Below are 26,845 nucleotides of genomic sequence, written 5' to 3'. Positions count from 1 at the left end.
ATTGACGGTATGTAAACGTCTGACCCACTGGGAATGTAATGAAAGAAATAAAAGCTTAAATAAATAATTCTCTACTATTATTCTGACATTTCACATTCTTAAAATAAAGTGGTGATCCTAACTGACCTAAGACAGGGAATTTCTGCTAGGTTTAAATGTCAGGAATTGTGTTTAAATGTATTTGGCTAAGGTGTATGTAAATTTCCGACTTCAACTGTATATATACACTGAGATCATGTGACAGATAATGTGACACTTAAATAATGTCCACCTGTGTACGATCTAACTAATTATGTGACTTCTAAATGTATTTGGTTGCACCAGATCATATTTAGGGGCTTCATAGCAAATGGGGTGTATACATATGCACGCACCACTTTTCCATTTTTAATTTTTGGAAATACGTTTTTTTTTTTTTTTTCATTTCACTTCATCAAATTGGACTATTTTGTATATGTCCATTTACATGAAATCCAAATCAAATCCATTTAAATTACAGGTTGTAATTAAACAAAATAGCAAAAAATCCAAGGGTGTGAATACTTTTGCAAGGCACTGTAAGTATCAAAAGTAAATGGAACTGCTAAAAAGTATAAGTTTAAACCATTTAAAATTCTGTATATTAAGCAAACCAGATGGCACAATTGTCTTTTTGTTTGTTTATTGACAGATAGCCAGGGGCACACTCCAACACACTTTACAAACAAAGCATTTGTGTTTAGTGAGTCTGCCAGATCAGACGCAGTAGGGTTGACCAGGGATGTTCTCTTGATAAGTGTGTGACTTTGACCATTTCCCTGTCAAAATGTAACGAGTACTTTTGGGTGTCAGGGAAAAGGTATGGAGTAAAAAGTACATAATTTTCTTTAGGAATGTAGTAAAGTAAAAGTTGGCAAAAATATAAATAGTAACGTACAGATATCCGCAAAAACTACTTAAGTAGTACTTTAAAGTATTTCTACTTAGGTACTATACACCACTGCTAGTAATCTTTTCATCCTTGTACTCCACATTCCTGCTCCTCGCCCCAGTCCCAGACAGTCACTGCTGCATCACAAATGGCACGCTGTTCCCTAAATAGTCCACTACCTTTGACCACAGCCTATAGGGCTCTGATGTATTTAATAGGGTGCCATTTGGGACGCACAAACGGTCCCATAACAAATTACCTGAATAAAAGGAGGCTAATTGAAAATGGAGTGGTTGAAAAGTGGAGAGCATGTTCTCCCCAGCCAGAGGAGATGCAGGCAGGCTAAATAATTGTTACATATTCAATAGCTTCTCCAAACAGCGGGTCATTTTCTATGCCCCCTATATTTTGTGGATTAACTTGGAGTTACTCACTTGCGAGTCCTATGTCCCTATGTTTGGTTCGTAGTCGAGTAAGCACATATTTCCGTGTGTATTACAAATCTTCTGGGTGTATATATATATACACACACACACACACACACAGCTGATTAACAAATGGTTGGCTCCCGAACAAGGATTTTCCCCATCCGTCAAATGACTAATACCCCATAATTCTATGAAATAAAGATGCTCTATTGACAGTAATATCTGTCATGAAGCATTGCCTTCTTACTCTTCCAACCTCAATGTTTTGATTGTCTCTTTCCTGGTGTAAAGCAGTTGGCTGCATATTCTGGGGTATCAGTTCTAGTCGTTTAGTTCATTCCAAGCTCTGGCACTGCAGATCACCAAATCCCTTCTGGTCCACGGATGAGGGGTCAAAGTTATGTGTAAGTTGTGTATGATTAACTGGTTTAGTGGAGTCTCTTCTCCCTTACTACAGCCTGTGATTCCTTCCTCTGAGTCGGTCTTCTGAATCCTTGCCCTTTTCTCCATCCAATGATGTCTGCTTCTTGCCGCTCATCCAAACAGATGATCGTCTTGTCATTTCCTGGCTTCTTTTAGCATGAATAACCTATACACTATCCTGTTGATGGTGAAATCACTTAGGAGCATTTGGAGGCATTAGCTTCATTATCCTATACTTTGCCATAAAATGTTGTTGATTACTAAGGTGGCACACTGCCTGTACATTCCTGCTGACTTGGTAGTGTTGTGTTTATAGCTTGGAGAGAATAGAACAACAGGAACAGGTGGAGTTGATTTGGAAATGTGGGAGACATTTCCTCATCCAGCTGAGGGCCCCAGGCGTCTGGACCGGTGTTACTTACGTCTGTGTTTGTGAGCGAGTGTGTGCTCTTTTTCTCCATCCGTCTTGCTCCTCAGTTGCCTTAGGGAAATGAAGACCTTTCAGATTTGAGTGTTTACATTTGTATGCCTGTGGAGCGCCAGAGAGTGATCTGAGCTATCGAACCCTGAAGTATTCGGTGGGAAGGAGGTCTTGTACACAAACACACACATTTTGCCGACCTTTACAGGCCACAATGTCAATGGTAGACCAAGTCTCCTGAAATATAGATGAAAACTCATGGTAAATAGTGTGGTCTACAGAGTACCTCAATGTGGTCTACAGTTTATTGTGAGGTACTCTGTAGACCACACTATTTACCAAGAGAGTTATCATCTATATTTTCATATTTTTTCGTCGCTGTCTATCTTCCACCGCAAACCAATGCTGGCACTAAGTCCACACTCAATGAGCTGTATAAGGCCATAAGCAAACAGGAAAACGGTCATTAAGGTGGCGCTCCTAGTGGCTGGGGACTTTATTGCAGGGAAACTTAAATCTGTTTTACCTCATTTCTACCAGCATGTTAAATGTGCAACCAGAGGGAAAAAAATACTCTTTTACTCCACCTTTACTCCACACACAGAGATGCTTACAAAGCTCTCCCTCGCCCTCCATTTGGCAAATCTGACCATAATTCTATCCTCCTGATTCCTGCTTATAAGCAAACACTAAAGCAGGAAGCACCAGTGACTCGGTCAATATATAAGTGGTCAGATGTCTTAGATGATAAGCTACAGGACTGGAATATGTTCGGAGATTCTTCCAATGGCATTGAGGAGTACATCACATCAGTCACTGGCTTCATAAATAAATTCATCAATGACGTCGTCCTCACAGTGACCGTACGTACATACCCCAACCAGAAGCCATGGATTACAAGCAACATTTGCACTGAGCTAAAGGACTGGAATATGTTCGGGGATTCTTCCAATGGCATTGAGGAGTACATCACATCTGTCACTGGCTTCATAAATAAATTCATCAATGACGTCGTCCTCACAGTGACCGTAGCTGCCGCTATCAAGGAGCGGGACTCTAACCTGGACGCTTATAAGAAATCCCTCTATGTCCTCAAACGAACCATCAAACAGGCAAAGCGTCAATACAGGACTAAGATTGAATTGTACTACACCGGCTCTGACGCTCATCAGATGTGGCAGGGTATGCAAACTATTAGACTACAAAGCACAGCTGAGAGCTGCCCAGTGACACGGGCCTACCAGATGAGCTAAATTACTTCTGTGCTCACTTCGAGGCAAGCAACACTGAAGCATCAGCTGTTCCGGACGACTGTGTGATCACACTCCATAGCCAATGTAAGACAAGTCAGTTAAAGAACCAATTCTTATTTTCAATGACGGCCTAGGAACAGTGGGTTAACTGCCTTGTTCAGGGGCAGAACGACAGATTTGTACCTTGTCAGCTCGGGGATTTGAACTTGCAACATTTCGTTTGCTAGTCCAACACTCTAACCACTAGGCTACGCTGCCGCCCCAAAACATTCACAAGGCTGCAGGGCCAGACGGATTACCAGGACGTGTACTCCGAGCATGGCGCTGACCAACTGGCAAGTGTCTTCACTGACATTTTCAAACTGTCCCTGACTCAGTCTGTAATAGCAACATGTTTCAAGCAGACCCGCATACACCCTTTGCCCAATAACACTAAGGTAACTTGCCTAAATGACTACAAACCCATAGCACTCACGTCTGTAACCATGAAGTGCTTTGAAAGGCTGGATCACAACACCATTATCCCAGAAACCCTAGACCCACTCCAATTTGCGTATCGCCCCAGCAGATCCACAGAGAGTCCATCTCTATTGCACTCCACACTGCCCTTTCCCAAATGGACAAAAGGAACACCTACGTGAGAATGCTATTCCTTGACTACAGCTCAGTGTTCAACACCATAGTGCCCTCAAAGCTCATCACTAAGCTAAGGACCCTGGGTCTAAACACCTCCCAGGTGGTAAGGGCAGGTAATAACACATCTGCCACACTGATCCTCAACACAGGGGCCCCTCAGTTGTGCGTGCTCAGTCCCCTCCTGTACTCTCTGTTAACCCATGACTGCCTGGTATGGAAACTGCTCAGCCTCTGACCACAAGGCACTACAGAGGGTAGTGCAAATTATTATAATAATATCCCCCCCCCCTCCCCATTCTAAAACCAAAGTTGTTCCCCTGGCTACAGTGTAGATTAACATGTATAGGTGCCATGTACTAAAACACCTGTTATTAGAAAGGAGTTTCCTTCATTTTCAGAAGTGAAGTTAACCACTAATGCTGTAAAAGGCACTAGGTATCTGAGTGTTGATGTAACTCCTGTCCTTTGTCAGAACATCATTCAGATATTGTCATTCCTTCACAGTGTCTTGAAGCATACTGGATAAATGAGCGTAAAGGTAGAATTTAGAAATGTCAAAGGAAGAGAAGAACCAGTTTAGAGAGGCGTGCCCTACCAAAACATCAAACAACGCTGCAGAGACCGAGAGAGAGGTTCCAACACTGGTCCTTGAAACACATGTGAGACGTGGCCCACGTCCACCTCGTCTGAGAGGAAGATCTAGGGTCGTGCTCAGGAGCTTATTACAGGATGTTACGGAACAGAACCGTCAGAAATATTACGTAGAATAGAAATGCATGTCCATCATGCTCCCGGGGTTGGGGAAAATGGAGAAGACGTATTTCTGTTCTAATTAAATGGAAAATAAATGACCTATTATATTATATTGTACACATTGTACAGTAGGGAATCATGGGAGCTCTATTCAAGAGGAACGTGAGCTTCTACATTCTCGGACGTTCAGTGTTCTTAGGATTTGTCATATTACAATGTGAATCCGAAAAGTGGATAATTGCAGAAAATCTGGGGTTGGCTCGGGTTAACAGAAGGAGTCTCATATGACCCATACACTCTTCAAACTCTTCTAATTAATAAACCCATTTATTCATATTCCGAATGTCCGTTTCATTGTGTCGTGCTTTCGCCCCCATCCAAATGGTATGGCTCTAGTGATTCATTAAAACAGTAAACCACTGGCGTTAGAAGAAGATAGGCCTTGGTATCATGCATAACTCTCTCTCGCAGTGTGTGTGTGTGTTATTAAGCCCACAATCCAAGGAATGTGTGAAGTAAGCTTTTGGATGCAAAGGGAAAACCGGTCAGCCAGTGAGGACGGGGAGACGACCGCAGAGTGAATGTATTAAGGCAGTTGTCAGATAAATAATTGGGAATGTATGTCACTTTGAATGAGTCCAACTGCTGACAGGACATTCCGCTTGGTGCATCTCCATGACACACCATCATTATCAGACGCAGCAGGAAGAACAGATCCCATCCCCTGTGGTGGGAAGAAAGTGTGTGTGCACGCCCGTATGCGTGTGCCTGAGTCAGTGTGTGCTGGCATTCAGGCATGATGTGTATTTACGAGCATGTATGAAAACGTTCACGCGTGTGTGATGTTTTGAAAGGGCATAAGGGATCAAATCAATTTCAAAGATTTGATGGAGGGAATCAGTCAATTGAAATAAATTCATGAGACCCTAATCTATGGATTTACAAATATGCATCTGAAATACAGATATGCATCTGTTGGTCACAGACACCTTAAAAAAAGGTAAGGCGTGGATCAGAAAACCAGTCGGTATCTGGTGTGTCCACCATTTGCCTCTTCGCATAGAGTTGATCAGGCTATTGATTGTGGCTTGTGGAATGTTGTCAAAATCCTCTTCAATGGCTGTTTGAAGTTGCTGGATATTGGTAGGAACTGGAACATGCTGTTGTACATTAATCCAGAGCATCTCAAACAGGCTCAATGGGTGACATGTCTGGTCAGTATGCAGGCCATGGAAGAACTTGGCCTCAACTTCCTGGAATTGTGCACAGATCCTTGTGACATGGGACCGGTCATTATCATTCTGAAACATGAGGTGATGGCGGCGGATGAATGGCACAACAATGAGCCTCAGGATCTCGTCACAGAATCTCTGTGCATTCAAATTGCCATTGATCAAATGCAATTGTGTTCGTTGTCCGTAGCTTATATCTGCCCATACTATAACCCCACCGCCACCATGGGGCACTCTGTTTATAATGTAAACCGCACGCCCACACGTCACCTTACATGCTGTCTGCCATCTGTCCAGTACAGTTGAAACCGGGATTGATCCGTGAAGAGCACACTTCTCCAGCGTGCCAGTGGCCATCGAACGTGAGCATTTGCCCTCTGAAGTCAGTAACAATGCAGAACTGTAGTTCGGTCAGGATGACGAGCATGCAGATAATGAGCATGCAGATGAGCTTCCCTGAGATGGTTTCTGACAGTTTGTGCAGAAATTCTTCAGTTGTGCAAACCCACAGTTTCATCAGCTGTCCGGGTGCATGGTCTCCGACCATCCTGCAGGTGAAGAAGCTGGATGTGGAGGTCCTGGGCTGGCGTGGTTACACTTGGACTGCGGTTATGAGGCCGGTTGGAAGTACTGCCAAATTCTCAAAAACGTTGTTGGAGGCAGTTTATGGTAGAAACATTATCATTAAATTATCTGGCAAAAGCTCTGGTGGACATTCCTGCAGTCAGCATGCCAATTGCACGCTTCCTCAAATTTTGAGACATCTGTGGCATTGTGTTGTGTGACAAAACTTCACATTTTAGAGTGGCCTTTTATTGTTCCCAGCACAAGTTGCACCTATGTAATGCTCATGGGGTTTAATCAGCTTCTTGATATGCCGCACCTGTCAAGTGGATTGATTATCTTTGCAAAGGAGAAATGCTCACTAAGAGGGATGTAAACAAATTTGCACACAAAATTTAAACGAAATAAGCGGCTTGTGCATATGGAACATTTCATGGACCTTTTGCTTATGAACAGGGTTGGGGAATAACGGATTACATGTAAGGGAATACAAAAAATGAACTAATCCGTTATGTTACCAGCTAAAATATTGTAATCAGATTAAAGATTCTTTTGAAAAACTAGATGATTACTTTGAGGATTACTTTTAAATTCAGAAAGGATGTTTGCGGGAAAAAAATTGTTGACACTTCTCTGCTTTCTCAGTGACATTCAAATCAGCATTGAAGTTTAAGTTTGTTCCACCTGAGCAAGTCTGACCAGAAGTTAGAGACCACTATGATGACACACCAAATGTGTTTGATGGATCGTGGGAAAAGAGCAGGAATAGGCTTTTGAAGGCTACAGTCCAAGATATGTCTTCCAATGGTGCGGCTGCTGTCGGCATCCAAGATGATCCAACTTGAATAATGGCTGATCACAAATCTAAATGTGTATTTATAATAATGGTTGAATACAAGAAGTTTAAGCTGCCTATCAATCATTGTTTTTGAAACCAGTGGACAGACAGTGAAAAATCCGCTCTTCCAACAGCTGCATAGTGCGGATCCAAGCCTATGGAATAAAAGTGGAGCTTTTATTGCTCAATCTAATTCATGCTGATAAAAAAAATACAAATTCAGAGGCCTAATGGACACATGCTCAAATTTGCACACTTTTGATATCTGTAATTTGATATCTGTAGTTAAGACATACATTTCTGGACTTATAAATGAAATATATATAGATATAGATATATATCCATTGATTCTTGAATAGAACTTGTAAATGCCTCATGAGTTTAGTTCAACTGTCACACTCCATGAGAATCCAAAATATAAGCTTGTTTTACTCCAATGTCTGTAAACATTGTAAATATTAACAAACCCTGTATAACCTCATAACATGGTTAAAACAATACTTTTGATATCATGGATGGTCAGTCCTTGCATCCACAGCTCTGTCTATTAATCTGAGAGTGGTTACATTTCTCCAGGCCCACCCCTCAGCTTTTTACCAAAACAGAGGCGGGGCAAGCATTTTGTTATTGTTTCATCTGTGGATTTGTCCTTTAAACAGCTGCATATTATCAAGATAAAGTGTCACCAAAAAAAGGTCAACAATAGGCCTATAACAAATGTAGCATATGGCATTCATTTTTCACATGTAAATAGCACTTTTCAGTAGTGCTCAAAGCATGCGAGCCCAATCAGTCCTCCATGACAACAAAATCATAAACAACAGCGTAGGGCTGGCTAATAAGTCCTTAGTTATGGGGTTATGCTCAGGTAAAACAATTTGGCTAATCTATATTTCCATATTTCCAAGTCCTATTCTTGAAGATCAAGGGTTATAACATTTATTGGAATGACCGGAATTCTGATAGACTTTGGTTTTTAATGCAAAGATATAATTTAATAGTATTATTATGTGTAGTAGAAAGCAATGGTTTAGAAGAAGCCTACGTAACCAACCTATAAAATAAAATGTAACATCCATATGGCCAGCTATGTAAACTTTAACATTGATTTATCCTGCAATAGATGTCGTTCAATTGCTAACATACATTTGTGTCTTCTTAATGCCTCTTAAGGGGAACGTAATCTAAAAGTAACATAATGTAATCAGATTACGTTTCCGAGTTTGGGTAATCCAAAAGTTACATTACTGATTACAATTTTGGACAGGTAACTGTAATGGATTACATTTAGAAAGTAACCTACCCAACCCTTCTCATGAATCACGGGACCAACAATTGACATGTTGCGTTTGTTTTTGTTGAATGTATCTCGGACACATAAAACCCAGAAGGGTTGTTGCTGGATGGTATCTGAGTGTTGCCTGTGGCGGTGTATGTACTGTACATTTCTATCGTAGATCATTAGCGTAATGCTCTTTGACTAAGTCTCCCCTGTAGACATGAATTTTTGCCTGCTCTCTTCCCTGCAGATACTACTAATAACATCCCTTTGGCTTGACTCACTCACTCATGATATCATAGTTGAATCTAATAATCTGCCTTTCATTTTGTGTGTGTGTGTGTGCGTCACATGATGTTAGGGGAATTCTGCCTGCTCTATACGGACACATACAGTGAGTCTCCCGCTTGCTGATTGGCTGAGACAGCCAGTGATGCTGATAGGACCATTGGACTGAAAGGAGGGAGGAGAGAGCGAGGAAGGCGAGAGTGGGAGAGTGAGTGTGTACATCACAGATGACGGGCATTGCCAGTGATTGTCTGCCAGCGATGCTGAGTGTATGCTCACCTCAGTTACTGCCACGGTAAGCATCTATCTACTGCTCTTTCTTGAGAGTGTTGTCATCTCCTTAGGTTAAAAAGAGACCGCCTCGTAATCGCCATTGTGTCTCCTGGGCTATGTTTGACCTGTGCTTCATCTCTGGTTAGAATTTATATTCAGCAGGTCATTGGTGCATTAATGCATCTCCTCTCTCTCTCTTTCTTTCTTCTTGCTCCCCCCTACCCCCTCTAACTGCCAAAGCCAGGTTTATTGGGATGAATATACAGGTTATTGTGGATTTGAATTAGCCTGAAAGGACAGTCACAGCAGTACAGTAATAAAGTCGACAGAAGGGGACACAACTATAATGAGTAGAAAGGACGTTCCCATTACCTCACAGTTTGTCCTCTGTTGACAGATCCCTAAGAAATCCTGATTGATGAGTGTGAACCACTGGATGTGTGCATCCTCAGACGAAGTCAACTTGTCCTGGAAACAAATGAGCGAAACATTGCTGCATCCTCCCTGACATGCATACAGTTAAAGTCGGATGTTTACATACACCTTAGCCAAAAACATTTAAACTCAGTTTTTCACAATTCCTGACATTTAATCCTAGTAAACATTCCCTGTCTTAGATCAGTTAGAATCTCCATTTTATTTTAAGAATGTGAAATGTCAGAATAATAGTAGAGATAATTATTTATTTAAACTTTGATTTCTTTCATCACATTCCCAGTGGGTCAGAAGTTTACATACACTCAATGAGTATTTGGTTGCATTGCCTTCCACAAGCTTCCCACAGTAAGTTGGGTGTATTTTGGCCCATTCCTCCTGACAGAGCTGGTGTAACTGAGTCAGGTTTGTAGGCCTCCTTGCTCTCACACGCATTTTCAGTTCTGCCCAAACATTTTCAAAAGGATTGAGGTCAGGGCATTGCAATGGCCACTCCAATAGCTTGACTTTGTTGTCCTTAAGCCATTTTGCCACAAATTTGGAAGTAATATTGGGTCATTTTCCATTTGGAAGACCCACTTGCGACCAAGGTTTAACTTCCCGACTGATGTCTTGAGATGTTGCTTCAATATATCCACATAATTTTCCATCCTCATTATGCCATCTATTTTGTGAAGTGCACCAGTCCCTCCTGCAGCAAAGCACCCCCACAACATGATGCTTCCACCCTCGTGCTTTACAGTTGGGATGGTGGCCTTATTCCTCCAAACATAACGATGGTCATTATGGCCAAACAGTTCTATTTTTGTATGATCAGACCAGAGGACATTTCTCCAAAAAGTACAATCTTTGTTCCCATGTGCAGTTGCTGAGCGGCCTTTCAGGTTATGTCGATATACGACTCGTTTTACTGTGGATATAGATATTTTTGTACCTGTTTCCTCCAGCATCTTCACAAGGTCCTTTGCTGTTCTGGGATTGATTTGCACTTTTCACACCAAAGTACATTCATCTCAGTTTTAATGACTCCAATCTAAGTGTTTGTAAACTTCAACTGTACATACATGCCAGTCTGTTCCAGTGACAAACACGTCACCAAACATACACCAGTCCACCCCAGTGACACAAACACGTCACCAAACATACACCAGTCCACCCCAGTGACACAAACACGTCACCAAACATACACCAGTCCACCCCAGTGACACGCACACGTCACCAAACATACACCAGTCCACCCCAGTGACACACACACGTCACCAAACATACACCAGTCTACCCCAGTGACACACACACGTCACCAAACATACACCAGTCCACCCCAGTGAAACACACACGTCACCAAACATACACCAGTCCACCCCAGTGACACACACACGTCAGGTCTCTCCCTGGACCCAGACACCTCTTTGCACGAAAGACAACCCTCTGTGTTCCACTGTTGTGATATGTTCGCAATAATAATATGACACATGGCTTAATGTCATTATATGTGTGTGTGTTTGGCATTTTGCATGCTCCTCCCTCCGAAATCACTTTCTTGTGGCAATGACCAGGCCTGTGTGTGCATGTGAGTGAGCGTGACACTGCTCTGGGCCTAAGGCTAGCTAACCCCCAGCCAGCCCTGTGGATAGATAAGGAATTGATGTACGTGGTCTGTGAGCTGCCTTAACCCAGGGGCCCATGCTCTCAATAGAGAGAGAAGAGAGCAGAGAGCAGTGTGTTATAAAACACATCATCTGGCCATGGTCCACAGGCTCCAGAGCCCAATTCTTGTCCCTACATGCTGTACATACGATTCTGATTGGCCCATTTTCTGCCAGTATACTGTACATACAATTCTGATTGGCCTAGGTGCAATACCATTCCCTCAGTCCATTGGCTCTTAATTCAGTCCCAATTCACATTCAAAGGAACCTTCCATGGTGGGCACACCGGCAGCCATATTTGGTACATCATTTGTAATCTGCCAATAGATGAGTATTGTTGAATAGCTGTCAATGACAGTAAAGTGTAACATAGACATACATGCCAGTTGAAGCTAATTCTGTTTTGACATACAGCAGAGAGTAAGAGAGTCGGCCCACAGTAGTGTGCCTTCGTCATGTATAAAACTACAACGGAGTGATTCCTCACAAAACTAGAACAACAAAAAAAATACAATTTTCACAACATTTAATCAATAAAAGCGTCCTTTGGAGGAAGGATTGTTGACATATTTTTGGCCATACTCAGGCGTCCTTTAATACTCCATAACGTTTCATCTGTAGGTGCTACAAAACAAAAATTGGTGTCATATGAAGATTTACGGCTTGAAAATGGATTCAAAAGGGTCGCCTTCTGCTGTTGATTAGCAGGATGTGCAATGATACAAGTGAAAAGAGGGCTGTGATTCATTACATTTCTCTGTATAAAATGGCCCGTAACTTTAAAACTAGCTCAGATTCCACTCTGTAGAGTATATTATGTTCAACAATATATTGAAACATTTGCAACACCAACATTTCTATATTTTCAATATTCATGTTTATATTTTTCAAAATACATATATTAATGTAAGAAATTGTTATTGAAATCATAATACCTCTCATATTACAGAGCAAGCGGTAAAGCTTCATATGACACCAAATTCTGCTTTGTAGCATCTACAGATGAAACATTATGGAGTCTTAAAGGAGGCCTGGCTAAAGCCAAAATATCACAAATATTCCAACTTATGCTTTACGATACAAATGTTAAATATATGTCAACAAACCTCCCTCCAAAGCTCTTTTTTTGTTCTAGTTTCGTGAGAAATCACCCAAAGTGTATAGTGTGTAGTGTTTGTGTGATGTGCAGTAACAGTGCAGCTGAAGTGGGAGAGGGCAGTAAACAGGCTTTTTTTGTTTGTTTGGTGCTTCACATGTGGCATGTGTGTGCTTCTGTGCGAGCACTCATGCATATGTGAGTAAATGTTTGCATGACACGAGCGGTGTGTGCATGAAGCATTGTGTGCATGTGTGGTGTGTGTGTTCTGTCCAATAATCCTTCAAGAGGTGAAATACTTTCTAAACATATGCTTTCATGTGAGGAAGTTGAAACACCCTATGAACACACATAACACCATACAGAATATCATAGTGAATCTCCCCATTGGTTTTCACTACCCAGTCAGCCGTTCATTGCATGCCTTCCACCCTGAATGTCTGACTTGAGAAAATGTAGCATGGAAATTATTTCAGCTTTACTATCATCAGGCTGTGTAACATTGGCATAACCCTGTGAGTGTCGGTGCAGGGCTTGGTCCACATCGTGCCCGCTGCCCAGACCATCAGACCGCTGCCACACAGGAAACAGAACAGGGCAGACATGTTTCCAATTACATGCTATAAACTGACCTGCGCTGCAGCCATCTATGGCAATGTGCTGCTGTTAAACGTCAAACGGCAGATTCTTTGAATTATTAATGGTGAGGAGGGAGCAGCGAGTGACGACGATGCATAGATGAAGCTGTAATTTAGGCACGACCTCGTAAGTGCTCCGCTCACTCACTCGGCAAAGAGGGGAATGCACACACACTGCTTTTTTTCCATTAGCTTTTGCAAAAGCTGGTATAAGCTTGAAACATGGCTGATGGTACTTGTATGTTTGTGTGTGTGGTTTTAATCTATTTGGTGAACAACAGTTCAGATCAGTAGGCTAATCTGAAACTCCTTTGTGTGTTTTTGTGTGTGTTTACATAGTTATGGAATAGGTTAGGTAGTTTGGACAGCACACTCCCACACTCCATTCCCCCAGGGAGCAGTAGCAACCGCGTCCAGATGCTGAGCCTGGTTGATAAGGAGACGGGTGCTGCTAATTTAAGGTGGTCGTCAGTCAGAATGCCTGGTTGGTTTGGTGGACATGAAGCCTTCGTTTGGTTTTTAATCTTTAGTTTAGGTATGCCTGTTTGTTAGTTTCATATTGTATATTTTTATGTTTAGCCACCATCTGAACAAACAATAATTCGCTTGGAATGGCCAACCAAGAGGTCATGAGAGACAGAGCTGGCCCTGGAAATTATTTCAGCTTTACTATCTCTGGGCCCCTGGACCAACGTGTCGGTGACGGCTTCTCCCTGGGCCCCTGGACCATCGACCGGTGCCACACGGTCTCTCTGGGCCCCTGGACCAATTACATGCTATGACGGTCTCTCTGGGCGCTGTTAAACGTCAAACGGACCAATTATTAATGGTGAGGACGGTCTCCTGGGCCCCTGGACCAACGTAAAGGTGACTGTCTCCCTGGGCCCCTGGACCACGTAAGGGACGGTCTCCCTGGGCCCCTGGACCAACGTGGTTTTTTCCTCTAGGCCCTGGACCAACGTGGTGACGCTTGAAACCTGGGCCCCTGATGACCAACTTGTGACGGTTTGGGCCCCTGGACCAATCTAAGGTGACAGTCTCCTGGGCCCCTGACCAACTCCTTTGTGTGTTTTTGGGCCCCTGGACCATACGTTATGGAATAGGTCTCCCTGGGCCCTGGACCAGCACACTCCCACACTCCATTCCCCTGGGCCCCTGGACCAACGCAAGGTGACAGATCCCTGGGCCCCTGGACCAATAAGGTGACGGTGCTGCCCTGGGCCCCTGGACCAACGTCAGAATGCCAACGTTGGTTTGGTCTCTCTGGGCCCTGGACCAATCGTTTAGGTGACGGTCTCCCTGGACCAACGTTTCTGGGCCCCTGGACCTGACCAACGTATATTTTTATGTTTAGCCACCATCCTGGGAATGGCCAACCAAGAGGTCATGAGAGACTCCCTGGGCCCCTGGACCAACGTGGACCAAGGTGACGGTCTCCTGGGCCCCTGGACCAACTGGGCCCCTGGACCAGGTGACGGTCTCCCTGGGCCCCTGGACCAACGTAAGGTGACGGTCTCCCTGGGCCCCTGGACCAACGTAAGGTGACGGTCTCCCTGGGCCCCTGGACCAACGTACGGTGACGGTCTCCCTGGGCCCCTGGACCAACGTAAGGTGACAGTCTCCCTGGGCCCCTGGACCAACGTAAGGTGACGGTCTCTCTGGGCCCCTGGACCAACGTAAGGTGACAGTCTCCCTGGGCCCCTGGACCAACGTAGCGGTGACGGTCTCCTGGGCCCCTGGACCAACGCAAGGTGACAGTCTCCCTGGGCCCCTGGACCAACGTAAGGTGACGGTCTCCTGGGCCCCTGGACCAACGTAAGGTGACGGTCTCCTGGGCCCCTGGACCAACGTAAGGTGACGGTCTCCCTGGGCCCCTGGACCAACGCAAGGTGACGGTCTCCCTGGGCCCCTGGACCAACGTAAGGTGACGGTCTCCCTGGGCCCTGGACCAACGTAAGGTGACGGTCTCCCTGGGCCCCTGGACCAACGTAAGGTGACGGTCTCTCTGGGCCCCTGGACCAACGTAAGGTGACGGTCTCCCTGGGCCCCTGGACCAACGTAAGGTGACGGTCTCCCTGGGCCCCTGGACCAACGTAAGGTGACGGTCTCCCTGGGCCCCTGGACCAACGTAAGGTGACGGTCTCCCTGGGCCCCTGGACCAACGTAAGGTGACTGTCTCCCTGGGCCCCTGGACCAACGTACGGTGACGGTCTCCCTGGGCCCCTGGACCAACGTAAGGTGACGGTCTCCCTGGGCCCCTGGACCAACGTACGGTGACGGTCTCCCTGGGCCCCTGGACCAACGTACGGTGACGGTCTCCCTGGGCCCCTGGACCAACGTACGGTGACGGTCTCTCTGGGCCTCTGGACCAACGTAAGGTGACGGTCTCCCTGGGCCCCTGGACCAACGTAAGGTGACGGTCTCTCTGGGCCCCTGGACCAACTTAAGGTGACGGTCTCCCTGGGCCCGTGGACCAACGTAAGGTGACGGTCTCTCTAGGCCCCTGGACCAACGTAAGGTGACGGTCTCCCTGGGCCCCTGGACCAACGTAAGTTGACGGTCTCCCTGGGCCCCTGGACCAACGTAAGGTGACGGTCTCCCTGGGCCCCTGGACCAACGTAAGGTGACGGTCCAAAAATTGGTGTCATATGAAGATTTACGGCTTGAAAATGGATTCAAAAGGGTCGCCTTCTGCTGTTGATTAGCAGGATGTGCAATGATACAAGTGAAAAGAGGGCTGTGATTCATTACATTTCTCTGTATAAAATGGCCCGTAACTTTAAAACTAGCTCAGATTCCACTCTGTAGAGTATATTATGTTCAACAATATATTGAAACATTTGCAACACCAACATTTCTATATTTTCAATATTCATGTTTATATTTTTCAAAATACATATATTAATGTAAGAAATTGTTATTGAAATCATAATACCTCTCATATTACAGAGCAAGCGGTAAAGCTTCATATGACACCAAATTCTGCTTTGTAGCATCTACAGATGAAACATTATGGAGTCTTAAAGGAGGCCTGGTGACGGTCTCCCTGGGCCCCTAGACCAACGTAAGGTGACGGTCTCCCTGGGCCCCTGGACCAACATAAGGTGACGGTCTCCCTGGGCCCGTGCACATTCAACACATTCGCTGATTGTTCACATACAGTGCTGAGAAAAAGTATTTACCCCCTTTCTAATTTACTCTACTGTTGCATATGTTTCATACTGAATGTTATCAGATCTTCAACCAAAACCTAATGTTAGATAAAGGGAACCCGAGAGAACAATTACATACTTATTTGATTTATTTCCTAAACAGTAATGCAACACCCAATGCCCCTGTGTGAAAAAGTAATTGCCCTTTTACATTCAGTAACTGGTTGTACCACCTTCAGCTGTAATGATTGCAGCCGAATGCCTCCTGTGGTTGTTGATCAGTCTCTCACGTCTCTGTGGATAACTTTTGGCCCACTCTTTCATGCAGAACAGCTTTAACTCAGCGACATTTGTGGGTTTTCAAGCATGAACTGCTCGTTTAAAGACCTGCCACACCGTCTCTATTGGGATTAGGTCTGGACTTTGACTAGGCCATTCCAAAACTTCAAATTTGTTGCATTTTAGACATTTTCATGTAGCCTTGACAGTGTGTTTTGTATCATTGTCTTGTTGCATGACCCAGCTACACTTCAGCTTCAGCTCACAGACGGATGGCCTGACATTCTCCTGTAGAATTCTCTGATACAGAGCAGAATTCATGGTTCCTTCTATTAAGGCAAGTGGTCCAGGTCGTGAGGCAGCAAAGCATCCCCAAGCCATCACACTACCACCACCATGCTGACCCCAAACCATCACACTACCACCACCATGCTGACCCCAAACCATCACACTACCACCACCATGCTGACCCCAAACCATCACACTACCACCACCATGCTGACCCCAAACCATCACACTACCACCACCATCCGAGGCGGTGCAGCCAACGGGTTTCTCCACGCATCGCGCCGACAGAAACAAACATCTTTCTGGTAAGAAGAGGGGCGGGGGCGTATGCCTTATGGCTAACGAGACATGGTGTGATGAAAGAAACATACAGGAACTCAAAACCTTCTGTTCACCTGATTTAGAATTCCTCACAATCAAATGTAGACCGTATTATCTACCAAGATAATTCTCTTCGATTATAATCACAGCCGTATATCCCTCCCCAAGCAGACACATCGATGGCTCTGAACGAACTTTATTTAACTCTTTGCAAACTGGAAACCATTTATCCAGAGGCTGCATTCATTGTAGCTGGGGATTTTAACAAGGCTAATCTGAAAACAAGACTCCCTAAATTTGATCAGCATATCGATTGCGCAACCAGGGGTGGAAAAACCTTGGATCATTGTTACTCTAACTTCTGCGACGCATATAAGGCCCTGCCCCGCCCCCCTTTCGGAAAAGTTGACCACGACTCCATTTTGTTGATCCCTGCCTACAGACAGAAACTAAAACAAGAGGCTCCCACGCTGAGGTCTGTCCAACGCTGGTCCGACCAAGCTGACTCCACACTCCAAGACTGCTTCCATCACGTGGACTGGGATATGTTTCGTATTGCGTCAGATAACAATATTGACGAATACGCTGATTCGGTGTGCGAGTTCATTAGAACGTGCGTTGAAGATGTCGTTCCCATAGCAACGATTAAAACATTCCCTAACCAGAAACCGTGGATTGATGGCAGCATTCGCGTGAAACTGAAAGCGCGAACCACTGCTTTTAATCAGGGCAAGGTGTCTGGTAACATGACCGAATACAAACAGTGCAGCTATCCGCAAGGCTATCAAACAAGCTAAGCGTCAGTACAGAGACAAAGTAGAATCTCAATTCAACGGCTCAGACACAAGAGGCATGTGGCAGGGTCTACAGTCAATCACGGACTACAGGAAGAAATCCAGCCCAGTCACGGACCAGGATGTCTTGCTCCCAGGCAGACTAAATAACTTTTTTGCCCGCTTTGAGGACAATACAGTGCCACTGACACGGCCTGCAACGAAAACATGCGGTCTCTCCTTCACTGCAGCCGAGGTGAGTAAGACATTTAAACGTGTTAACCCTCGCAAGGCTGCAGGCCCAGACGGCATCCCCAGCCGCGCCCTCAGAGCATGCGCAGACCAGCTGGCCGGTGTGTTTACGAACATATTCAATCAATCCCTATACCAGTCTGCTGTTCCCACATGCTTCAAGAGGGCCACCATTGTTCCTGTTCCCAAGAAAGCTAAGGTAACTGAGCTAAACGACTACCGCCCCGTAGCACTCAGAGACTAGTCAAGGACCATATCACCTCCACCCTACCTGACACCCTAGACCCACTCCAATTTGCTTACCGCCCAAATAGGTCCAGAGATGATGCAATCTCAACCACACTGCACACTGCCCTAACCCATCTGGACAAGAGGAATACCTATGTGAGAATGCTGTTCATCGACTACAGCTCGGCATTCAACACCATAGTACCCTCCAAGCTCGTCATCAAGCTCGAGACCCTGGGTCTCGACCCCGCCCTGTGCAACTGGGTACTGGACTTCCTGACGGGCCGCCCCCAGGTGGTGAGGGTAGGCAACAACATCTCCTCCCCGCTGATCCTCAACACTGGGGCCCCACAAGGGTGCGTTCTGAACCCTCTCCTGTACTCCCTGTTCACCCACGACTCAATCATCATTCAACTCAATCATCAAGTTTGCGGACGACACAACAGTGGTAGTGTTGATTACCAACAACGACGAGACGGCCTACAGGGAGGAGGTGAGGGCCCTCGGAGTGTGGTGTCAGGAAAATAACCTCACACTCAACGTCAACAAAACTAAGGAGATGATTGTGGACTTCAGGAAACAGCAGAGGGAACACCCCCCTATCCACATCGATGGAACAGTAGTGGAGAGGGTAGCAAGTTTTAAGTTCCTCGACATACACATCACAGACAAACTGAATTGGTCCACTCACACAGACAGCATCGTGAAGAAGGCGCAGCAGCGCCTCTTCAACCTCAGGAGGCTGAAGAAATTCGGCTTGTCACCAAAAGCACTCACAAACTTCTACAGATGCACAATCGAGAGCATCCTGGCGGGCTGTATCACCGCCTGGTACGGCAACTGCTCCGCCCTCAACCGTAAGGCTCTCCAGAGGGTAGTGAGGTCTGCACAACGCATCACCGGGGGCAAACTTCCTGCCCTCCAGGACACCTACACCACCCGATGTTACAGGAAGGCCATAAAGATCATCAAGGACATCAACCACCCGAGCCACTGCCTGTTCACCCCGCTATCATCCAGAAGGCGAGGTCAGTACAGGTGCATCAAAGCTGGGACCGAGAGACTGAAAACAGCTTCTATCTCAAGGCCATCAGACTGTTAAACAGCCACCACTAACATTGAGTGGCTGCTGCCAACACACTGACACTGACTCAACTCCAGCCACTTTAATAATGGGAATTGATGGGAAATGATGTAAATATATCACTAGCCACTTTAAACAATGCTACCTTATATAATGTTACTTACCCTACATTATTCATCTCATATGCATACGTATATACTGTACTCTATATCATCGACTGCATCCTTATGTAATACATGTATCACTAGCCACTTTAACTATGCCACTTTGTTTACATACTCATCTCATATGTATATACTGTACTCGATACCATCTACTGTATCTTGCCTATGCTGCTCTGTACCATCAATCATTCATATATCCTTATGTACATATTCTTTATCCCCTTACACTGTGTATAAGACAGTAGTTTTGGAATTGTTAGTTAGATTACTTGTTGGTTATTACTGCATTGTCGGAACTAGAAGCACAAGCATTTCGCTACACTCGCATTAACATCTGCTAACCATGTGTATGTGACAAATAAAATTTGATTTGATTTGATGCTGACCTCAAACCATCACTTTTTGAACGACATGGGTCCCATTATGTCTGGCGAAAACCAAACACTGCATTCCACAGTAAGAAGCTCATACCAACGGTCAAGCTTGGTGGTGGTAGTGTGATGGTTTGGGGATGCTATACTACCTCAGGACCTGGACCACTTCCCTTAATAGGAGGAACCATTTCTGCTCTGTATCAGAGAATTATACAGGTGAATGTCAGGCCATCCGTCTGTGAGCTGAATCTGAAGCACAGCTGGGTCAAGCAGCTTATCCAAAACACACAATCACAATCAAGTCTTTAATCAGGTTACAGACCAGTTAACTAGGCCTAAGACCCCTCGACTTAGTGAGTGCACCAATATTAGCAGGCTAGTTAATGGTTTCATAACAACATGGCCCGCTCTCCTGGTGGTTTTTCACACAGTTTGACCCTTTCAGTATAGGTCAATGGGATTCGGAGATACCAGGGCCTGTGGTCTGTGACTTCTTCTCTCAGCCCCCCCCATCTCTCTCTTCTTCCTCTCTCACATTCTCTCTTCCTCTCTCTAGCTCTTTCTTCCGCTCTTTCTCTCTTTTCTTCCTCTCTCTCTCTTTCTCCACTTCCTGTCGGACTCTGTAAGGTCACTGTAAGCCCCCAGCCCCCATGGGGAGGTGTTGGGTCGATATGAAGCAGGCGAGCAAAAGAAGTAGGGATAGAGAGAGAGGGAGAGAGGAACAGGAACATGGTGAAACAGCTGAGGCCAGTGTTCTACTCTCTTTATTCCTGATGACTCCCAGATGTTTCAACAAACTCCACTGACACTCTCTTGCTCTCTGGCCCTGGATAGGCTTGCAGTACCATTCTCAGGACGTTCTCTTCCCTCCCCATCCCTGTTTCCCCTGCCTCTCTTTCCCTCTTTCACCCTCTCGATAATATCCCTTGGATGACAGGGCATGCTTTTGTATTTTGAAATTCTTGTGGACTTTTATACATTCTGAAAGCAGAGTCTTAGCTTGAACAGAAGAGATGGATACCATGGACCGTGTGTTATTTATTCTCTCACAGCGTCGAGGCTGACACCAGTACCAGATCATACTCTACTGGGAGTGTGTAGTGACTGGGCTGTGCTGGTGTGAGTCTGCGTTGTGTGTCATACAGTTCTCTACTCTGTGTGTATGATGGGGTTTAGTTAAGCATACTGTATTTTTCCCCTGGAGGAACAACAGGAGGTGAAGAGGAGATGATGGAACTTATTTTGACCCCGTCACAGCTCTCTTCGGGGACCGATTCCATGTAAATGAAGTCAACTTCTCTGCAGACTCCCGGGGATTGAGTACAATTCCCAAAATGCGCGTATCCACACACACTCGCACACACCGACACACAAAGACAGTAAAAGTGGCCGGGCTTTGTTTTTTGTCAACCACCTTAAAAAAAAAACTCCACTATTTCTAGTTGTAGTTGTTTTTTGGGAGCCGTATCACTAGGTACCGCCTGGTTAACATTTTCTCATAAACCCGCTCTGGTGAGGAATGTTTATTGCTCTGTTTCCACTGTATTGTCCAGGAGCCATTTCACAGAGCAGAAAGAGTGTTTGTCAGTACTGAGGGAGGGAGTGGGACTATAATTGTTTTCATTTTGGTAGAGGTACGGCTCTAATGCTTCAGACAGTAAAAACTCTTCTTTCCTCTCTGTTTAACAGTGGCTGCAGTTTCTGGCTCACAGCAAAATCACAAATCTGCTTTTATGAGCCTGGGGGCCTCCCGGTTTCACAGCCCTGCTCTGGAAAGCAGAGTGCACTGCCAAATGATTAGTTGGAGGGATTGAGATCTTGGAGGGATCGAGGTGGTGTGTGTATTCATGTGCGTGTGTGTTCCTTAACCGGCATCATTATTCAAACCCCATGATGAGACCTTAAGTGGATACATAAAACCAGTCAATGTGGGTCAGAACTCATCTACTGCTCTTTTCAATTAGACAGTTAAGTATGCTGTCAGAGCCAGTTGGCCCAGACCTGAGGTCATTGTCTTCTGTGTGTTTTTTTTTACATTCTCCGCAGTCAGAAATATGCTCTGTCCCCTCATGTTACCGTTGTTGTTCTTCTGCACCATAACATGACAGTAATATGGGAAAGCAAGATGGTGGCTACCATCCCACATGAATAAACACTACAGTACACTATAGAATACTACAGTACTTACTATAGAATTCTATAGTAAACTGTAGTATAATTTAGAATACTATGCTACACACGGTAGTATCCCTCGATCATAGTACTTTCTGTAGAATGGAATGTTGTAGTATATTGTAGTAAGTTCTACAGTATTATCCAGATGACAAAAACACTGTAGAAAATACTACAGTATTGTCCAGAAAACCAAACACTTCTCTAACTTTAGGAAATACTACAGCATTTCATTAGCATATACCCTTCCCATTCCCCTCCCCCATATTGCAATTTTTGCCACCAATAAGTGAGAAACCAATTATAGACCCTATATCCAGCCATACCTACCTACAGGTTATGGAACATTTGCTAATTTAGAATTTCTCCAGTAGATTTTCTGAAGGAGAAATCCTCCACTTCTAGGTCAAAGATAATAAAACAAAAACACTACAGTAAAGTCTACAAAAACACTACATTGACTACTGTAGGTTTATACCATAGTTTAATATAATATTTTTTTCATGTGGGATGCAGCTGCACTCATCAAGCAAAAGACACACACGGGCCATTTTGGACGAAGTGACTGACTGATTGACCTACTGACTGACTCTCTGTTTGACTGACTGACTGATTGTCAATACGCTCCAATTCTTTCTCAATGTCCCATCACATAATGCAACTCTGGCATAAACATAACACACAAAAACCACCTACTCAACATCCATCAGGATTATATTAGAAGCTCAATGATAACCCCATTACACATGGATAGAGCTACTTACAGCCTCACATTTGGATATTCTCAATATAGTGCTCTGGCGGTACCCTGTATGAATCCTGTCCACACACCCTTTCCCATTAGATGAGCTCTTACAGATCCAGAATAATCCCTATAACTCCTGGGGACTTAGTTTGTTAAAAAGCCCCAAGGCTTTTATCCAGGACATGGTGAACACTGCTGGGTCCATCCCATTACGAATCAAGGAAATTTGATCTGTTCCACCTGGTTCTGGCAGGGTCTGTGCCCCAAATGACACCCTATTACCCACGTACTGCACTACTTTTGACCAGATCCCTATGGGCCCTGGTCTGAAGACGTGTGCTATATAGGGAATGGAGTGCCATTTTGGTGGCATCCAGAGACAGTGTTATGGGTAGAGTGTGGCAGTAATGGCTGTGCCACAGATTAGCTCGATAAGGATGATGAGTAAATGGACCAGGCTTTTCCTGTCCTCCTGCCTGCTGTGCCGTGTGTGTGTGTGTGTGAGTGCGTGTTTGTGCGTCAGAGTGGGGTGGTATTTTGGGACTGGGTATGGTGTCTCATCCAGCTGTGTCCTTGTAGTATTTATCGTACTCCAAAACGACCTCATCCACCTCCCTCTCGATTCCCATCTCCTTCTCTCCTTCACCCTCCTTGACTTCTCCTCCTCTTCCTCCTTTTCTCCATCACACCTGCACCTCTCCATAGCCACGGGAAGTAGGGAGGATGAGGGTGCACCCCCTAAAAACATTGTTTACGCAATGTGTATGTGTATATATATATATATATATATAAAAGAGAGAAACTCTTTATTTTTACTTTTTTCTACATTGTAGAATAATACTGAAAACATCAAAACTATGAAATAACACATATGGAATCATGTAGTAACCAAAAAAGTGTTAAACAAATCAAAATATATGTTATATTTGAGATTCGTAGCCACCCTTTGCCTTGTTGACAGCTTTGCAAACTCTTGGCATTCTCTCAACCAGCTTCATGAGGCAGTCACCTGGAATGAAGGATTTGTTTGAAAATGAATTAAAAATAAATAACAGAAATACCTTATTCACATAAGTTTTCATATACTGTGAGACCCGAAATTGAGCTCAGGCGCATCCTGTTTCCACTGATAATCCTTGAGATATTTATACAACTTGATTGGAGTCCACCTGTTGTAGATTCAATTGACTGGACATGATTTTGAAAGGCACGCACCTCTATATAAGATCCCGCAGTTGACAATGCGTGTCAGGGCAAAAACCATGAGGTCGAAGGAATTGTCCGAGCTCTGAGACAGGATTGTGTCGAAGTACAGATCTGGGGAAGGGTACCAAAGAATGCAGCATTGAAGCTCCCCAAGAACATAGTGGCCTACATCATTCTTAAATGGAAGAAGATTGGATCCACCAAGACTCATCCTAGAACTGGCTGCCCAGCAATCGGGGGAGAAGGGCTTTGTTCAGGGAGGTGACTAAGAACCCGATTGTCACTCTGACAGAGTGAGTCTGCAGAGAGTTACTCTGTGGAGATGGGAGAACCTTCCAGAAGGACAAGCATCTCTGCAGCACTCAACCAATCGGGCCTTTATGGTAGAGTGCCAGACGGACGCTATTCCTCAGTAAAAGGCACATTACAGCCCACTTGGAGTTTGCCAAAAGGCACCTAAACTCTCTCAAACCATGAGAAACAAAATGTTTTGGTCTGATGAAACCACGATTGAACTCTTTGGAGTTCCTGAATGCCAAGCGTCATGTCTGGAGGAAATCTGGCACCATCCCTACAGTGAAGCATGGTGGTGGAAGCATCATGCTGTGGGGATGTTTTTCAGCGGCAGGGACTGGGAGACTCGTCAGGATCGAGGAAAGATGAATAGAGCAAAGTACAGAGAGATCCTTGATGAAAATCTGCTCCAGAGCCTTCAGGACCTCAGACTTGGGCGAAGGTTCACTTTCCAACAGAACAGCGACCCTAAGCACACAGCCAAGACAACCAGGAGTGGCTTCGGGACAAGTCTCTGAATGTCCTTGAGTGGCCCAGCCAGAGCCCGGACTTGAACCCATTCAAACCCGATCTCTGGAGAGATCTGAAAATAGCTGTGCAGCAATGCTCCCTATCCAACCTGACAGAGCTTGAGAGGATCTGCAGAGAAGAATGGAAGAAACTCCCCAAATACAGGTGTGCCTAGCTTGTAGTGTCATACCCAGGAAGACTTGATGCTATAATCGCAGCCAAAGCTGCTTCCAAAGGTGTGTAGGTTGATGAAGGAAAAAACTATTTAATCAATTTTAGAATAAGGACGTAGTGAAATGTGTAAAAAGTCAAGGGGTCTGAATAGTTTCTGAAGGCACTAGATTTTTATAAATAACTTTACTTGTCCTGTGTTAGCTGACCGATAAACAAAATAATTATGCCCCCCCTCTACCCACAGCGAACAAATCGCAGCACCTCTCGCTTCAGACCACCTAATATTTCTCCTTCCTCCACCACTTCCTCTTCATCTTCGTCCTCCTTCGCTCTCATGATTTAGATAAATGCTGCAGGTCCTCCATCAAAAAATGATCTCTGGGTTTCAGCGTGTGGAGGGCTCTGCTCACGAGATGGGTGTTGAAATTGTTTACTTGTGTGACTGTGATCCCTCCAGTGAAAACGATTTCTGTTGACAGAGGAGAAGAGAGGCAGTCACACGCAAGCAATGTTGCATTACAACGTGACACAGAGACCGTGTAGTTATATTTAGAAGACATTATGAATAATATACAGATAGACATTTAACCCTAGGATGCATAGTAAACATGGAGCCCAAAGAATGCATTTGCCGGGTCAAAATCACCCAATAATGTAATATCTGTGTTTTATTTATATGGGTCTAAAATATTATCCATTTTGTGAAACACAATTATTTTGAGTAATGATTTGGATAATTATTTTATTGTTTGAAATGTTTTTAGTTGCTCCTCAACAGTTTGATACACATATTATGGAAATTCATAATGGCTATTGAAAATATTAGCATATTTTTCTTACCATCAATCTTACAATCAAAGTTTCACATTCAACCTTTTAGTGTGAAGAACAAAATAAAACCACCATAAGCATGTTTTCTAATATTTCAAAACATTTATAGGAAAATCACCCAGGACAGATTTAGCCCAGAGAGCCCACATCAAAGACAGAGCACTACTACGGACCCTTACAGCAGTGTATAGGACTCTGTATGCTGTGGGACCTACTGATAGGACTCTCCTGCCTGTGCTGAATGCTTTCAAAGAAGGCACCCAGGGAAATAGGGGAAGGGTGGAGGGGAGGGAAGGAGGGTCTTTATCTTGGCCAGGTCACTCTTGTAAATGAGAACTTGTTCTCCAACTGGCCTACCTGGTTAAATAAAGGTGAAATAAAAAAATAAAAAATAAATAAAAGGGAGAGAAGTGTGTGGACCAGAGGAGGCTGGTTTGAGGAGCTATTGCAGGATGGGCTCATTGTAATGGCTGGAATGGAATGAATGAAACAGTATCCAAAAGCATCAAACATATGGAAACCCCATGTTTGACTCCGTTCCATTTATTCCATTCCAGTCATTACAATGAACCCATCCTCCAATAGCTCCTTCCACCAACACAAGATGCGTGGCAGAGTGCGGCTGTGTGTACGCGTGCGTGTGTGTGTGTGTCCATGCATGCATTAGTGCATTTGTGTCTGCATGCCTCTGTATGTATAAGGCTGGGTTAGGTCTGTCAGGGACAGGAGGAGAGAAGGGAGGTGAGAGAGCAGCTCTGTCAGCAGAGCTGTGATGTCTGGGGAATATGCTCCCTTTCAATAATGATGAGTGTCAAAGACAGCCGTTTACTGTCCTCTGCTCTGCCTGCCTCTCTTCGCCTCTCTTCCCATCCACATACGGGT

At 44.6% G+C, this 26,845-nt stretch overlaps 1 long non-coding RNA gene across 1 annotated transcript in view; it reads left to right on the top strand.

The window, feature by feature from the left end:
- Positions 1-26,845, top strand: part of LOC135563969 (uncharacterized) — a 52,197-nt gene that overhangs the window by 7,833 nt on the left and 17,519 nt on the right. The window contains exon 3 of the long non-coding RNA XR_010460726.1: positions 9,099-9,320. This is a non-coding gene — a long non-coding RNA (uncharacterized LOC135563969). The remainder of the gene's footprint in view (positions 1-9,098; positions 9,321-26,845) is intronic.

This window comes from Oncorhynchus nerka, linkage group LG23, assembly GCF_034236695.1.
Source record: "Oncorhynchus nerka isolate Pitt River linkage group LG23, Oner_Uvic_2.0, whole genome shotgun sequence".
NCBI lineage: Eukaryota > Metazoa > Chordata > Actinopteri > Salmoniformes > Salmonidae > Oncorhynchus > Oncorhynchus nerka.
The sequence above is the reverse complement of the archived record's forward strand: the minus strand, read 5'-3'. Positions and strand labels throughout refer to the sequence as shown.